This window comes from Bidens hawaiensis, unplaced genomic scaffold (genome assembly GCF_021521415.1).
Source record: "Bidens hawaiensis isolate Kalapana, Puna unplaced genomic scaffold, B.hawaiensis_p1.1 tig00037215_1, whole genome shotgun sequence".
NCBI lineage: Eukaryota > Viridiplantae > Streptophyta > Magnoliopsida > Asterales > Asteraceae > Bidens > Bidens hawaiensis.
In genome coordinates, this window is record NW_027496490.1 from 1 (window position 1) to 8299 (window position 8299).

At 32.7% G+C, this 8299-nt stretch overlaps 1 pseudogene across 1 annotated transcript; it reads left to right on the forward strand.

Moving 5' to 3' along the window:
• The first annotated feature begins 4303 nt into the window (after nucleotides 1–4303).
• LOC143589085 (oligopeptide transporter 5-like) lies at nucleotides 4304–7799 on the forward strand (annotated as a pseudogene). Its single transcript, XR_013145207.1, has 7 exons — nucleotides 4304–4535; nucleotides 4726–5178; nucleotides 5292–5389; nucleotides 5764–6336; nucleotides 6432–6690; nucleotides 6794–6976; nucleotides 7069–7799. The product of XR_013145207.1 is annotated as an oligopeptide transporter 5-like (transcript).
• The last annotated feature ends 500 nt before the right edge of the window (nucleotides 7800–8299 follow it).

Genomic DNA, 8299 nt, shown 5'->3' on the forward strand with positions numbered 1-8299 from the left:
AACTCCCTCAAATAAAAAGTGTTAAAACATATATAATCGATTTTTAGGGTTTAGGCTGAATTTATAGGTTTTTACGCGTCGAGGGTTGAACTTTTGATTTCTCAAGTGTCACTAGAAAAAAAAAGCTGGCTAGTCATTTTTCAAGGTTTCACCTTCCTCGCGTGTCGGTAAGGGATCCCCTTAGTGCTTCGCAACGCATGAAGAACCTTGACATACAAGTTGTCCAGATTCATAATGAATCTGGATGTGAATGTTAACCAGATACATCCGGGTTCCCATTTTAATGTTTTTGGATCTTTAATCCCACACGTACGTTATTCTTCTTATATAACACCGAACTTAAGTTTCTTCTCAAGCATATTTCGTTTCTTGCTTTCTTTCACTTTCTTCTCACGTTCATTTTCGATTGTCGATATTTTTCTCTAATTAAACCCAACCACTAAAAAATCAGACTCCCAATCGTGTTGAGCTTTATGTTCAAACATATCACTCTATCTATTGGTCTTACACATAGGAAGCCATAACTAGATGGATATATATACACAAATCATGTATTAAGAATTACAAAAAATTAATAGATGAATTTCGAAGCATTATTATATAATAATGCGTTATGGGTTTGACGCCTAGGAAGCCACACTAATGGATATATCCATCCAGACATCCAGTGTTCGTAATTCTTACTACATAAAAGTCGAGAGTTAACGGTATCTATGATCAAAGCCCAACTCTCATACCTAGATAAGAGAATGGTAACTATATAGATTTGCAACCCAAGATCTCAACAAAAATATAAATCTCATCTTAATCGACCTCAATACCTAACAAGTCCTATTTGTAGATAGTTATCTGAAACTCAGAAACCCCAAGAAGCGTCTCAACAACCGGGTCATATTGCTTACATTCGACCGGTACCATATACCGATAATAAGAGCATTGACTGCGTGTAATAAATGAGATAAAGTTGGCACGTTAATAGAAGTGCAATTTCCTTTAAAAATGTCTTTCCTACAACTAATAATAATAATAATAATAATAACAACAACAATAATAATAATCCCTAAGTTTTATTGTAATTATATAAAGAAAAAAATGAATATGAAGCTGTTAAGCATATAACCTTATATCCGAATTAAACCTCCAAAACAATGTAGTTTTGACCATTAAAAATTAATTTTATTTATTATACTCTTCTAATTAACTATATGTTAGAAAATACATTGAAGCAATGGATTATATCCAAATGACTTGATTTTTGTTATATCTAAACAACTTAATTTTTATTAATTGTTAGTTTAAACATTCGAATTGAAGCACCGTTTCTTCATTTGGAACACTGTTCCGAGGTAAGTTTTAAATCAATCGTCATGTATCATCCTTCCGATCAAAAATTTTTAACACATCAGTTTAAAATTCGAAAAACTTAATGGAGTTAATTTTTTTAACGGGGGTCCAATGAGAAAAAATACGGCAAATGTGGGACTCGTGACAATAATTTTTTGGGGTGAGATTACTATCCATGACTACAAAATCTTGAAATCCAGCTTGCCAACACAATATAATATTAATCAACAATTTAGAATATATATATAAATAACTAATAATAATCTCTATTATATACACATGAAGTTTATATCATTGACGAAAACATAGCCTTTAACACCTGGGTTTAAAATTTGAAAAGGAAATACCTTGAATTCAAGCCAACAGCCACAAATGTTAAAAAAAATTTAGCGCTATGACATAAATACCTTGAAATAACTTTAATCACATGGCTAACACAATTTTTCCAAGATGACATAAATAGCAATAAAGGAAGCTAGACTGAAAGAACAAATTTTTATTATAATTACCATTTTCAAGAAATAACAATTTTTTATTAAAAGTAATATATATATATATATATATATATATATATATATATATATATATATATATATATATATATATATATATATATACTAGTTTTTATCCCCCGTATTACGAGTGTTGTTTTATATTGTTTAATCTAATATTTATTTATTTTTTGAATTTATATTTTTTTATTATATGAAAGTTAATAATATACTTATGGTTTAATAATAAATTGCTTCATATATATATATATATATATATATATTTTTAAATGAACACTGCTTTGAACATAAATAGTTTTCTTAACACTCTTTCGAAAGAAAAAACTCACAATAATTGACTGTAATTAATAATAATAATAATAAATTATTATTATTATACATGCACTATAAAGTTTAATTGTAATTATAATTATCATGTAGTTTTGTTATTTTCACATGACTAAGAGAATGTGTAGTGGACGACAAATATGAGCGATTTTTTCTTGGCACACCCCCCGGGCGACAAACGGGGCGATAACGGGGGGGGGGGGGGGGGGTGGTGGATAGGTTTTCATCGTCTAGTTCTCTTGTTTTAATATTATTATTATATTATGATGTGTGATATATCTATCTATTCTAATAAAGTCAAATAATTGTAGACACGTGTCAGTGTTTGGTTAATTCTCACAATTTTATCCCTCCAAAACTATATATGTCATATATAATTAATTATTCACTTTCCTTTTACACTCCATTTATGTTATATCTATAACATAATTATTCATTTTTCTCTAAACTCTATTTATATTATATATATACATTTATATAAAAATAAATATTTATATATTATACTATAACTCTATTTATATATTATATATATATATTTATAAAAGTAAATATTTACATATTATACTATATACATTGTTAAAATTTATTTCACAACATACTTGGTGAAATCCAAAAATCAACAACATGTGTTTGTTAAATATTAAAATAATATAATTTTAAATGTTATTATTAACATATTGTTAAAGGTTGTAAAAAAAATCCTCTAATATGCTTTCAATTAACGAAGTAATTTATTTAATCATTAAATTATAATATATGCTTAAAAGTTGATCTTTTAAAATTAAATCCATTTATCTATTGGTTTTTGGTACATTGTCATATAAATTTATAAACTATAAATAAATTATTTAAATTTATCTATTTATTTTTTCGGTTAATTTAGTAAATTATACATGTATGTGTTAAATTGCAAGGATAGTAATCACTTTCAAATATAATGAAGTTTATCATATTTAATTTCTTGGGATTTTTTTATCAATGATTGCTTCAGATTTTTATGGAACTTAAATTTGATTGTTACGGGTGAAAAATGGGTAATCTGAATATTTCTAAAAAATTGAGAATACAAATAGATTTATCGTCAAATTTGTTACGGGTTCAAAGTTTTATCTTGAAAATGTAAAATAAATGAAAGTTGGAATTTTAAATGTGATTGGTTTTCGAATTTATTTTTAAGGACACGTTTGGAAATAGTTAAAAGATTCGGGATTTTGCACATTGAGTATTTTTCATTACTATTAAAATTTAAGAAAAAATTCACAAACATTTCCGACATGCCACCTCCAGGCCTATCAGTGTTTTTAACTTGTATCAAATTAGAAACATTTGTGTCAGCATTAACTTTTATTTGAATAATGATCAGAATGTTCTATGTGAAGCATGCCGTACAAAATTATGCTCAAGTGAAGTAAAACATTCACAAAATTGAACGGTTTTAACCTGTTTTTTTGTCAATTGGCAAAGTCAAGAAGCCTCTCAAACTTATCAAAATAGTTTTTTATGGTGTAGCTCAAAACTATTATTATATGAGAAGTATTCTCCGAAATTTGTTTATAACTAAATTTTTTTCAATTATACATATATGATACTGAGAATAAATTTTCAATAGATGGAGTGTTCGTGAGTTTGTTTTTGAACGTACATTATTTTTCTTTATTGAGTTCATTTTTTTTGGAAAAATTAATTTGTTATATAAATAAAATCAATATATATATATATATATATATTATATATATATATATATATATATTGGGCTACCAGATCACTACACCTCAAAAATAAAAACTCATCATTTACCACATATCGTAATTCACCTCAATTTATAGCCGCCTTATTTTCGTATTGCCATAAATAGCAATAATTAAAGGTTACTTAGACATGATACAAATAATTAAAAAAAGATGATGGTGTTCCGTGTTTGTAACATGCCACTGTATATCTAGACTAGATGACAAAAGGCCGGTACATCCACATGCACCCAATTTGCATTATTTAGTACACCATAGTTACCAAGGGTGACACTGCAGTTTACAGGAGCATTATATCAAACTAATCTTAACTACCAAGTGTGAGTTGATGTGCTCCTAATTTTGATATTCTCACCACCCTCTTAATTAATTCCTGAACCATTTCACATCTTCTTTTTTCTCACATCAGAATGGAGAAACCAATAGCAAGTGCACATCTTGAGACATACCGCCTTTAGCCGCCATCGATTTATCTCGAGGAATTAGCATTTTTTATCTTTCTGCTTCCTGTTGCTTAATTACACAATAATGGAGAATAATTCGGAGCGAAACACGAATACGGTCATGTCCGGTGAGAAAGCCACACTTGATAATCATGCTATTGGTAAGATATCATATTCAACTATTCAAGTACTTGTATATGTGTGTTTATGTTTTACACGGTTGCCCAATGTCCAACAACCATTCCTTTTAATTATAAGTGACTACACTAGATACAATTTCCTTATTAGGCTAGAAATTGTTTTAAAACAAACTTACTTAAAGTTCTAACTTAGTATATTTCAATTCTGAAGAGAACTCAGCAGAAGAGATGAATGATTCCCCAATTGAGCAAGTTAGACTGACGGTCCCAATCACCGACGATCCAACGCTGCCTTGCTTAACATTCAGGACATGGTTTCTGGGGATCATATCATGTAGTGTTCTAGCTTTCTTGAACCAGTTCTTTGGTTATCGCCAAAATCCGCTATACATATCGTCGGTTTCGGCACAAATTGTTGTACTTCCACTGGGAAGGCTGATGGCAGCAACTCTGCCCACAAAACAATTTCGGGTTCCGAAAACTAGTTGGTCTTTTTCACTCAATCCTGGGCCATTCAACTTGAAGGAGCATGTTCTCATCACGATATTTGCAAACTCGGGTTCTAATTCGGTTTTACGCTGTCAGTATCATCACCATACTCAAGGCTTTCTATCACCGTAAACTCAACCCCATTGCAGCCATGCTGCTAGCACAAACTACACAGGTTTCTTCCGTAGCCACTTTTCATCTTCTTGTCTATACTTAAAACTGTTTTATAAACATGTGTATGTGTCTTCATTGATCTCTTGGTTGATAATATAAGATGGTATTGTGTAGATGCTTGGTTATGGTTGGGCTGGTCTTTTCAGAAAGTTTTTAGTTGATTCACCGTATATGTGGTGGCCTGCTAACCTAGTTCAAGTTTCACTTTTCAGGTTCATCTCTCTCTTCTGTGTGTATTTTTCTACCATTTTGACATCTAATCCCACACTGTTTCAAACGGCCGATAAAGGTCAGACGGCCATTTTGACCAAAAAATTTTCGTAGTTGACCGTTTATAGTCAGAATGGCCGTCCGGATAATTGCCAAACGGCCACTCTGACAGACAACTTTCAAAGTTTGACTATTTTATGGTTTGAACGGCCATCCAGAGATTGTTTAGACGTCCGTTCTAACCAGTTAATTTTAAAGTTTGACTTTTTTGGTTAAAACGACTATCTGAGTGTTTTGTGGTGGCCGTTTGATGATGTGAAATCAACCGGGGATGGTGTAGCTATAACGTTGCTATATATCTTTTATTGGTTTGCAGGGCATTGCATGAGGAAGAGAAGAGGCCAAAAAGAGGCCTCTCAAGGCTGCAGTTTTTCCTGATAGTTCTCGTATCAAGCTTTGCATACTACATCATTCCCAATTATCTTTTCCAATCCATAACAGCTATCTCCTTTGTCTGTTGGATATGGAAGGACTCGGTGACAGCTCAGCAAATAGGTTCGGGTCTCCGTGGCCTTGGAGTTGGAGCAATTGGGCTTGATTGGGCGACTGTTGCTGCTTTTCTTGGAAGCCCTTTAGCTACACCAGGATTCGCCATTATGAACATTTTGGCTGGTTATATAATTGTAGTCTACATAGTTATCCCCATTGCTTATTGGAATAACTGGTATGAAGCCAAGCGCTTCCCGATTTACTCTTCTCATGTGTTTGATGCATATGGAGGACGGTACAATGTTTCAAGAGTCTTAGACGCTGCAACTTTCTCATTCGACGAACAAGGCTATAATGACTATAGCAAAATCAATCTTAGCATATTTTTTTCATTTGCGTACGGTCTAAGTTTTGCAACGTTAGCTACCACACTCTCTCATGTGGCACTCTTCCATGGCAGGTTTGATTGTAGCCTTTTTACTTATTAAATAACCATGGGTTCATAGAATAGAAGCATATGATGTATATGTTTGTTTTTTGTCATTTACTATACAGAACAATTTGGGAGCAAACACGAGCATCCTTTGGAGACAAGTTTGCAGATGTCCATACTAGAGTGATGAAGAAAAACTATGATGCGGTCCCACAATGGTGGTTCTATTCTCTTCTAGCATTGGTCATAGGACTTGCTTTGCTAACCTGTGAGGGTTTTGGCAGACAGCTGCAGCTCCCTTACTGGGGAGTCCTTTTAGCAATCGGTTTGGCTCTGCTCTTCACACTGCCTATAGGTGTTATCACCGCTACAACGAACCAGGTATCGATAGATGTCTTTAATCATAAATATATGAGTACCCTTATGTATGTATCTGTAATTATCTAATCAGCTGTATCCGATATATGGTGAAACTTTGTTACAGCAACCAGGACTAAATGTGATTACTGAGCTGATTATTGGTTATATGTATCCTGGGAAGCCACTTGCGAATGTAGCCTTCAAAACATATGGCTACATAAGCATGTCACAAGCTATCATGTTTCTCCAAGATTTTAAGCTAGGCCATTATATGAAAATCCCACCGAAGTCCATGTTCATTGTGCAGGTAAATCTTTCTCTAATCTAAAAAGGCCTGTCAACATATATTATTTCTCATCCTAATTTGAATGACTTGAATGATTTTGGTGCTTCATGTAGTTGGTTGGGACGATTGTTGCATCGTCTGTCTACTTTGCAACATCTTGGTGGCTTCTTACAACAGTGGAGTACATTTGTGATCCAAGCAAGTTGCCTGAAGGAAGCCCATGGACATGCCCGGGTGACGATGTTTTTTACAATGCTTCAATCATATGGGGAGTTGTGGGTCCTCAAAGAATGTTCGGAAATCTGGGGCTATACTCCAAAATGAACTACTTCTTTCTTTTGGGAATTCTCGCTCCATTGCCAGTTTGGTTTCTTTCTCGTCGGTTTCCCGAGAGAAAATGGATTAGGCTCATTAACATGCCAATTCTTATATCAGGTCCAGGGGGGATGCCACCAACTAGAGCTGTTAACTACAATATGTGGTTTGCGGTTGGAATTTTCTTTAACTTTGTGGTGTATAGGAAGTTTAAAGGATGGTGGGCAAGGCACAACTACATCCTATCTGCTGGGCTTGATGCAGGAGTTGCATTCATGGCAATACTTTGCTATTTTATGCTACAAATTAAGGATATTAACGGACCGCAATGGTGGGGTATGGAAATAGATGATCATTGTCCCCTTGCAGGCTGTCCGACCGCTCCTGGTATTAAGGCTGATGGATGTCCTGTAGTCAGTTAGACACATTCTCTTATACACAATCTTGTTTTCATTGGTAAAATTGTGAGCACATGCTATACATACAGATTGAATAACCACAAGCTAGCTATTAAATATGTAACTTTGTCTTTTATGTGTATTACAGTATATATTTATGTTAGTTATAAGAGTGCATTATCTTTTGTTTCTTCTTCCTCTCAAATCATTCATGTCAAAAATTTAAGCGATTAAAATTCATCAAACAATGGTGATCAACATCATATGTTACCAATATTGTCACTTATCAAACTGGATGATTACAATAATGTTTTAACATGATCAATGAAAACAATTTACAAACATTGGATTCTCCGTTATCTAATTTAATTATATCCGTCACTTGTGGTGATTCATCATTCAATGATTAATGGCTGAAACGTTATTTGTTCCCAAGTTTCACAAATCAAAGCTATAAACTAATAAACAGAATATATGTAGTAAACTTTTTGGCCGGCATCATCTTTTTGTATCACTGACACTGTGCAAATGAGCTAGAAAATCGCATCAAATGACGTTAAGTGAAAAAACTAATATTAAGAAACTATGAGTATTTTATTACTAATCAGTAACATAACTATTTATAAAAAGG